The 9,296-nt window shown below is 34.4% G+C and overlaps 1 non-coding gene across 1 annotated transcript; it reads right to left on the reverse strand.

The window, feature by feature from the left end:
* Positions 1 to 8,297: 8,297 nt before the first annotated feature.
* Positions 8,298 to 8,404, reverse strand: LOC128294504 (small nucleolar RNA R71). Its single transcript, XR_008284813.1, has one exon. It is a non-coding gene; the product is annotated as a small nucleolar RNA R71 (small nucleolar RNA).
* Between the last annotated feature and the right edge of the window lie 892 nt (positions 8,405 to 9,296).

The following is a 9,296-nucleotide window of genomic DNA, read 5'->3' on the forward strand; positions in this document are numbered from 1 at the left end:
GAATAAATGTCTTCGTGAGTTCAAAGGATATATGATATATTATATATGATATATGATAATAAAATGATTTTAAAGTTGAAAGGGGTGGGGGTTCAGATAGGAATCGAGTTGGTTTTGCGGCGGTTCAAAGGGGATTAGGTGAGGAGAAATGTGTTAACTCAAATAATCAAATCTAAATTTCCAAGAGGGGGTGAATTGCCATTTAAAAAATTTTTGAAAGCTAGAGAGAAATGATAGAAAATTGAACATAAGAATTTAGAATGGTTTGTCCCCAATTGCCTACTCCACTACCTTAGCTTTCAACAACTAAGTATTTTCTCAAATTTACTAATTTGATAACCTTTGAGAAAAATGTTTAACCTTACAAACTCCCTTAAAGTTTCTACCCAAACCTTAAGACACAAACCCTCCTAAAGTGATACAAAGAAGCAAACAAAGAAATAATCCTTACAATATCAATGTGTTTGCAAATTAAGCTCAATTAGAATGAAAAACACTTGAGCAAGTAGAATGAAAATAAATCTCATAAGTGTATGAAAGAAATGTATGGAAATATTTGGCACAAATGTTGATTGATTGATCTTTTTGCTTGAATATGCTTTCTTATTTGTTGTAGGAACTTTGGAAGCTGGTATTTATACCCTCTAATTGATTTCTAACTGTTGTGGTTGTTAGAGATATAAATAGAGCCGTTAGGGATGTAAAAACCAGTGCATTTAATTCACATACAACAACGACTATCAATACCAGATAAAATGGTATTGACATTTTTTTACATTAAATGCAAAATTCAGTGACCATTGGAGCTTAAATATTGATACCAGAAAAATATTATCAATACCATATGAAAGGTATCGATACTGGATCGATATGTAGCTGAATTTGTGACAAAAAATGTCAATTTTGTACCATTTTTCAAAGGGATATCAATATTTTTAAAACTATCGATACTTGGCCAAAAAGTATCGATACTTCTTAGCCTGGAGCTATTTTGACTTGTTTTAAAAATAGTTTGACTAGTTGAAATTGGTTTTACTTGATTAAAATCTTTTTAACTTGATTTTAAGGTTGATTCAAAAAAAAATTATGAGTTTTAAAGTAAGGATAGAAATAATTTTTTCAATTTTTTTCAACTTTGATTTTTATTCAAAAACACTTTAATTTGTTGTATCAAAACCTATGATCAAATAAAACTTAGTTTAACAATCTCTCCCTTTTTGATATAACAAAACTGTAACACCTCTAACCCGTATCCATCGCCGGAACAGGATTATGAAGCATTACTAGAGTTTACATATATAACACAAATTACCAATTCAAAAACATTTTTAAAATCATATTTGACTCGTAAATATTAAATAATAATATTTATGAACTTACTCGCCGGATTTGGTGGCCTCGAAACTACTTTTTTCGACACCACTAAAAAATCGAACTATTACAAAAACATTTGGTAAATTTGTTTTTGAATAAGTTGCCCCCTTTATAGAAGTCATTTTCAATTTAAGGCCTGAATAGAAAAAAGGACATAAATTCAAATTTTGACATTCATTTTTACTTTGAAGAAAAATGGTCACATAATTTGCATAGCACAATACTAATAATTTTACCTCAACTTTTCTCCCCTTTTGTTATATAAAAAATGAAATAAAGTTTTAGGAGAAAAGATGGTTAGTTCAAGATTATATATAAAAATAAAGACTAAGTGAACTAACATGTAAAAAAATTATTAAAGTATATTATAATACTAATAAAGACATTAAGATTCAACAAGCCATAGACATAGGAAATAAGAAAAGTAATAGTGCAAAAATTATGAATAAAGATTTGAAGATGCAAACTTAAAAATTTACTCTAATCATCATCATGAGGAGAAAAAAAAGGTGTCAAAGGAAAATGTGAGAGAAGAGATGTCATTTGCATCTCTAACATCGACGACCGAAAGTTAACCTCATCTCTATGAGATTTAACTTCATCTCTAAGTCCTCGAACATTGTTGCTCAAAGAGTGTAGAGCATCGAGGATGGCAACATTGATCTCGAACGAAGGTTGAGTACTTTGAGAGGAAGTAGCCGGAGGAGGAACATGCTCGGGTAAAGGAACAAGCTCAGGTGCCGAAATGTCTTCAAATGTGCCTTCAATGTCATCATATTCATTTACAGCCAGATGATCGCTCTTGACCTATTCACCGGAGTTAGCATCATAATGATAACCGACATCATGAAATGTCCCTTAAGTAATAGGCTAATAAGAAGAAATGGGGGTGTCTCCAAGGGTACTAATGTCTAACCTCCTAAAAAGATATGACAAATAAGTGCCATGGGAAAGGGTAAGGTTTGTATTCATCGCCCTCTCGATAGCCTTAGTGATGTCATTGAACATAAAAAAGGTTAGGTCAGGCCTCCTATTGGAATGGATAGAATCTAGCCACCAATAATTGGTGTTACGAAGCTTGGCATGTTTCTTGGTAGGACATAAGTTCCAAGTGATGATCAAATGGAGAACACGATCATGGATATTGAGTTCGGATGTGAATCTAAACTCAATGAAAAGAGTGGGATTTAATGGTCCTTTTTATTGGATTTACTTTTGGGATGCAAATGAATCAAATTTCTAAACTCTTCCAATGTTAGACGAATAAAGGTGTTCATTAAAAAAGATGTAATGACAATAACGGTATCACTGAACTCATTGTGTTTAAGTTTGGCTTTAAAGATTATAAAAAGTTGCCAACAAAATTTTGAAAAAATCCATCCAACCCCAATTTTGAAAAATAGAAAGATAAGCAAAATTTATCTCTTCTAACATGGCTACATCTATCTTTCTAGACTTCCATACCAGTTTTGACACAAAATTTCCATCAAAGCGTTCACATAATGCATCAGAATAAAAACACTCATTAAAAGATGATCTCAAACCACTAGGAGGATTTCACAATGATGCACCAGTTCTAGGACATCTCTTATGGGCCATACTAGAGAAGTAAGCACTAAAGATGCACTAAGACACTAAAATCTTATTTAGGAATTTTAACAAACACTCGGTGTGCAAAAGGTTGAAAACAAAATGATGAGAAAACTTTTAGAAATAGGATACCCCTACAACAAAACACAATCAATATTGTCCAAATCAACCCAATAATTCATCAAAAGAACTATTTCAACATACATTTCATAAAATCAAAAGATTGAAAAACTTAGGCTTTACCTCAAAAGTGTTGAAATATTGAAAACCTCTAAGCAATGTTAAAGAAATCTTTGATAGAATGGTGTTTGAGATTGTTGCAAAGAGAAGATTTCATGAAAAAAATCAAGAATTTTCAAGAGCAGAGGAATGGTTTTTAGATGAAGAGAAAATTGTATTGATATTTTTTTGGAATGGTATTGATAGTAAAATGGTATTGATATTTTGAAGAAGAAAGGAAGGGTTTAAAATAAAATGATGAGAAAATTTGGGGCTTTTGAAAAGTATTTTTGAAAAACACGGTGTAGATGCCTTTAAAACCCAATATGTAACACCCCTAACCTGTCTCAGTCGTCTAATTAGGGTTATGGAGTATTACCAATCAATCGAAAAATATTTATCATCATAACATTTAATAAATTAATCTCAATAAAAAACATATAAAACATATGCATTTGGTCCCTAAATTGAACCTCTGAAGCCTTAAAATAGCTTAGAAGCAATTCAGGATTAAATCTATAACACCCCTAACTTGTATCCATTGTCGAAATAGGGTTATAGAACATTACTGTACAAACAAAATAGTAAACCATTAAATTTAGACATCAATGTAAATATAATGTAATTACATTCAATTACATTAATAATGTCCCTTAATTGAGCCCTCGAGGCCCTAAAAGTACTTTAGAAACAATCCGGGACTAAATTGGAAACATATGGAAAGTTTAAGTAAAAGTCAGAAAAATTGGATTGCAGGGGTCACATGGCCTTGTGAGTCACACTGCTGAGACACATACCCATGTCTCAAGCTGTGTAATAATAGAAATAAGGGCACATGGCAGTGTCCCAGCCAGTGTCCTCACCTGTGTAACTCTCTAAGTTACTTCACACGGCCAAGCCACACGCTCGTGTACTAGGCCGTGTAACCCTCGAAGTAGCCCCACACGCTCATATGTCAGGCTGTGTGCTAGGCCTGTAACTGCCTGACTTGCATGCTTTCAAACCTACAGTGGACACATGGTCATGTCGCATGGTTGTGTTTCACACACAGCTAATTCACATGCCCGTGTCTCAAGCTGTGTGGACCTAAAATGAACCTTAAACAACAGGTTTACCATTTCAAGTTTATTTGGACCTTAATAAACTCAAATACCAACCAAAATAATTATTCAAAATGACATTAATCAAGCCAAAAACACAGGAATTGACAATACTGTTGGATAAATCTACCAGTATAACTTAAAATTTGGGAATTGTTGCATGATATATGTAAATTACTGTATACTTAACTAACCACATAGTTTAGATTTTAACTATTATTTGATGTAGGTTTATCCTTAGATCGAAACATACTTAAGATGGAGTTTTGGGCCAAAATAGAGTCGTTGTTGTGACATAGCAGACAACCTCTAAGAATCTCTAAACTGGCAGATGTGTCGCTACACGGAACCCCTATGTCGCGACACCATTGTAATTTTCTGCAGGGTTGACTCGACCCATTGCACAACTTGACAACTTAAACACTAATTTTAACCGATTTCAAAACCTTTAAAACCATATTTTAAAACTTAAACTCTTATTTACTCCTAATTAAAACACTCCTTAAACCCTTACCTCATCAAACTCTCTCAAATCTATCAACATCCCATAAACCTTAAACCCCCAATTTCCCAAATTTCCTTTCACAAACTTGGTGCAACAAGGAACGAGGACATCACGGGCAAGCAATGAATTCAAACAAATTTCAACTATACATTCAAGATCAAGGGTTCCTAAGCTCAAACTTTTTATTGTTCCATTGAATTATTTATTTAGTAATTTGTTAGGATAGAAACATTATACCTCCTAGAAAAGTTAAGCGAACAATGAAAACAAAGCCATCAATGGTTCAAAATCCCTCTACTTTTCTGAATAGCAATGTTGAAAAGAATTTTAAAGATCTTTAAGGATAAACATTTATTCAAGAGAGGGGAATTCATCCATCGATGGTTTTATGTAAAGAAATATGGCTTTTGGTCAGATATCATCGATGAGAGAGTTTTTGGACAATCCCAAAGGATAATGTCATGGTCCCTGTTTTCAAGAATTCTACGCATCTTTATGGGACCACAAGTTTAGAAATACCAAAGGACATATCTGGGATACAGTACTTGTGATAAGGAAAGAGGTGAGAGTAACCCTTCGAATAATTTGTAAATTTTATAATGCTCCATATTATGAAAATGATTTCATCTATGAAACTGACTTAGAATATTTAAAGACGTAGATATGGATAGTATAATAAACTTTTTACTGAATAAATGGGTGAAAGGAAGTATCGTGCATGTATACGGGTCAAGTTGTAATATAGTTTTACAACGAAGTAGGTGAGTACTCTGAGGATCGTACCTAAGGGAGGCGAGTGTCAGATCAATTCTAGCATAAACACCAAAATATTTAATTAATATTTTTAAATTAATTATAGTATAAAAATATGAAATAAAAGAATTTTGGGGTTTTATAATATTAGTAATAAAAATAAAATAACATAAAAAGATAAAATTCAAGAGATTAAAAAGGGAGAATAAATCAAATCTAATGGGTGATTAGCTCGCTTTAGTAATCTCCATCAACTATTGTTTCGGGTTCCTTATTAATCAACTAGTCGCTACCCTACCTTCTACTAACATAACGAGTTAGCAAGAACTACTTATCTTTCGACCTTATAGTTCAGACTAGTTTGGGGTTAAGGTATTCATGGATGGGCAATACCAATTTTGGGTTAATACCCACCTTGATAACTTCCCGGGGTTGTCAAGCCTAGGTTTGTTTCATGTTCTTCCTCTTCTAAACAGTTGATTTTTTGAGTAACCCTACAAAATAGTTAATAGATCAAACTTCCACTCGCTAATCCCCCCTAGAGGGATTAGTTCCTCATGACTTCCATAGACAATATATAATCGATGTAAAGAGAAAGCACGCTAATTGATACATCCCAAGACTAACTAAAAATACAACAAAGACAAGTGCACCTATTAATAAACAGTATAGTAATAAATCGTAATTTATACATATTTTTATCCCATGCTTAGCGCATTTATGGATGGTTTCTCCTTAGAATTGGTGAATTCGATGCTCCTAATCCTTTAATTTCATGTTTTATACTTAGGTGAGCATAAAAGAGTAAAAAGAGTGAGAAACGGGCCGAAAACGAAGAAAATAGACCCACGTGGCAAATTAACACGGCCTGGACTTCCTCACACGGCCGTGTCCCTTTGGCAGGATCGAATCACGACTTACACGGGTAGACTACATGCACGTGCCTGTTCAACAGCCTTACCACGGGCTGGAGTAATCGCACACGGGCGTGTCACACGAGCATACCCCTACCGAGCCCAAGTATAACCCTATTCGGAAAAGGCCAATTTTGGGGGCTCTTAGGCATTCTAAAGCCTATTTAAACACCTAAGGAGGCACTTAGAAGGAGGACGCAGAGTAGGAAACAAGGAATTACTCAAGGAAAGTCGATTGATCCATCTCAAAAGTCAGATTCATCATCAAGACTGAAGATCTCCCTTCAAGTTCCTTCAGGAGTTTTTGGGTTTTCTTATGTTTTGTTTTCTTTATGCTTTTGAGATGTTTTATTTCATAAGTATGAACTAAACCCCCTAAATACCGAAGGGGAATGAAAACTAAGACAGATCTTGTTATTATTATTTAAATTGTATGATAAATATTTGACTTGTTCTTAATTATGTGTTCTTAATTCTTGTTTTAATATTCCAGGATATTGATTCAAGTTAATGCTCTTATTCAGAGGAGGAATAGACCTTGTCTAAGAATAAAATTGTCATAATTAAGCAGAGTTGATTGCATGCCTAGAGATAGGGTGACAAGATTTTACTGGATTAGGGTAAAACCTAATAAGGGAATCCATAGATCGAGTTAATGCAATTCTAGGGTGTTAATTAGAAAGAGATTTCAATTATTCAACCTAGGGTTATACGTTATTAGTCTCGAGAGAGATAATAATATAACTTAGGAATTTCTACGGATCAAGTCAAATGAATAAATCGTTTGGTTCAGAGTCAAATAACAAGTGAAGTCTAAGTGGATTTTTCCTTAGGTATTGTCTTAATCAATCGAATTTTCTAAAAAGTATTTTCCAAAATTTTCTTTCTGTGCATTCTTTGTTTAGTAATTAGTTCAGATAACCAAACCTCTTAATTTTTAGGCTAGATAATAAAAAGGAAGTAAATACTAGTACTCGTGGTTCCTTTGGGTTCGACAAATTCGGTCTTGCTAAACTATACTATTGTTCGATAGGTACACTTGCTTTAATCGTGATAATAAGTTAGTATCAAGAATGATTCATTCATAAATCTTTAAAACCTGTCGCGAAAATCACGTATCAAGTTTTTAGTGCCGTTGCCAGGGAACTAGGATATTAGGAACACTCGATTCTTATTACTTTAGCCATTTTACTTTTATTGCAATTTAATTTTTTATTTTCTTTTCTAATTCTTCATTTATTTTCTTCTGACAGGTTTTTCTAGTTTATGACCAGAAGAAACCCGTTAGGACCATTACTTTTTTACAGTGAGATCGACCTTACAGTTTGCAAAAACTGAAGAGAAAGAAGGCAAAGCCTAAGATACATAGAGGATGAGCAAGAGGACGATACTTCAACCACAGCCGAGGAGATGGCTGAAAACCAAGAAAATCCGCTACCTCCTGCGACTGCTGCTGATCCAGTAAATCAGAATCTTGCTCCACGCACTATATTATGCTAAACCTAATTTAATAGGAACTGAGTCAAGTATAGTTAGACTTGCTATTGCTGTAAATAATTTTGAACTGAAACCTAACATAATTCAAATGATACAACAGTTTGTTCAGTTTGATGGTTTGCAGGATGAGGATCCAAACGCTCACTTGGCAAATTTTTAGAGTTCTGCGACAGTTTTAAAATTAATGGCGTTTCTGATGATGTCATTCGCCTTCGGTTATTCCCTTTTTCATTAAGAAACAAAGCTAAACAGTGGTTGAACTCGTTACCACGAGGGTCAATCACTACTTGGGAACAAATGATAGAAAAGTTTTTATTAAAATATTTTTCGCCGGCTAAAACAACCAAATTACGTAATGATATCTCCTCTTTTGTGCAGATGGATTTAGAAGCACTCTACGATGCATGGGAGAGATACAATGACCTTTTACAAAGATGCCCTCAACATGGGATACCACTCTAGCTACAGGTTCAAACGTTTCACAATGGCCTAAATCCTTTGACTCAGCGATGATTGACACAGCCGCTGGCGGAACTATCACTAGTAAGACACCTGAGGGGGCTTACGAATTTATTGAGGAGATGTCACTGAATAACTATCAGTCGCAAGTTATGAGGACAAAGCCGACGAAAGCAGCCGGTGTTTTCAACCTCGATATGGTTACTATGCTATCTAACCAAGTAGAACTCTTAAATAAAAAGATTGACGGTTTGTATGGTTCTACTCAGGTACATCTAGTGATAAGGTGCGATTCGAATGGAGAAGGAGCATGCAAGGAATATCAACCCTTCAACCCTTGCATCAAGGAGGAACAAGTCCAATATATGGGTAACAATAAATCTAGACCCCAAAATAACCCGTATAGTAACACTTATAATGCAGGTTGGAAGAACCATCCCAATTTCTTTTGCGACGTTCAAGGAAATCAAAGGCAACAACATCCTCCGGGTTTTCAACAACCACCTTACCAGTAGGAAAAGAAGCTGAACCTTGAGAAGATGTTAACATAATTCATCTCGATGTCAGAAACTCGTTTCTAGAATACCGAGATAGCCCTTAAGAATCAACAAGCGTTAATCCAAGGGCTCGAAACTCAAATAAGGCAACTCGTCAAACTAATTTCTGAACGACCACAAGGTAGTTTTTCAAGTAACACTAAATCTAAACCAAGTGAGAAAATCAATACAATTACCATCCAAGATGAGGAAGGGTTAGCTGCACCTGAACCAGAACCGAGGCAAGAAACTGTGGTAAGTAAAGGTAAGGGTGAAGTGGACCACAATGACCAGAAACTGGTAAGTAAAGAATACAAACCTCGTGTGCCATACCCAAATGCGACAAGGA

Source organism: Gossypium arboreum, chromosome 6 (genome assembly GCF_025698485.1).
Source record: "Gossypium arboreum isolate Shixiya-1 chromosome 6, ASM2569848v2, whole genome shotgun sequence".
Taxonomy (NCBI): domain Eukaryota; kingdom Viridiplantae; phylum Streptophyta; class Magnoliopsida; order Malvales; family Malvaceae; genus Gossypium; species Gossypium arboreum.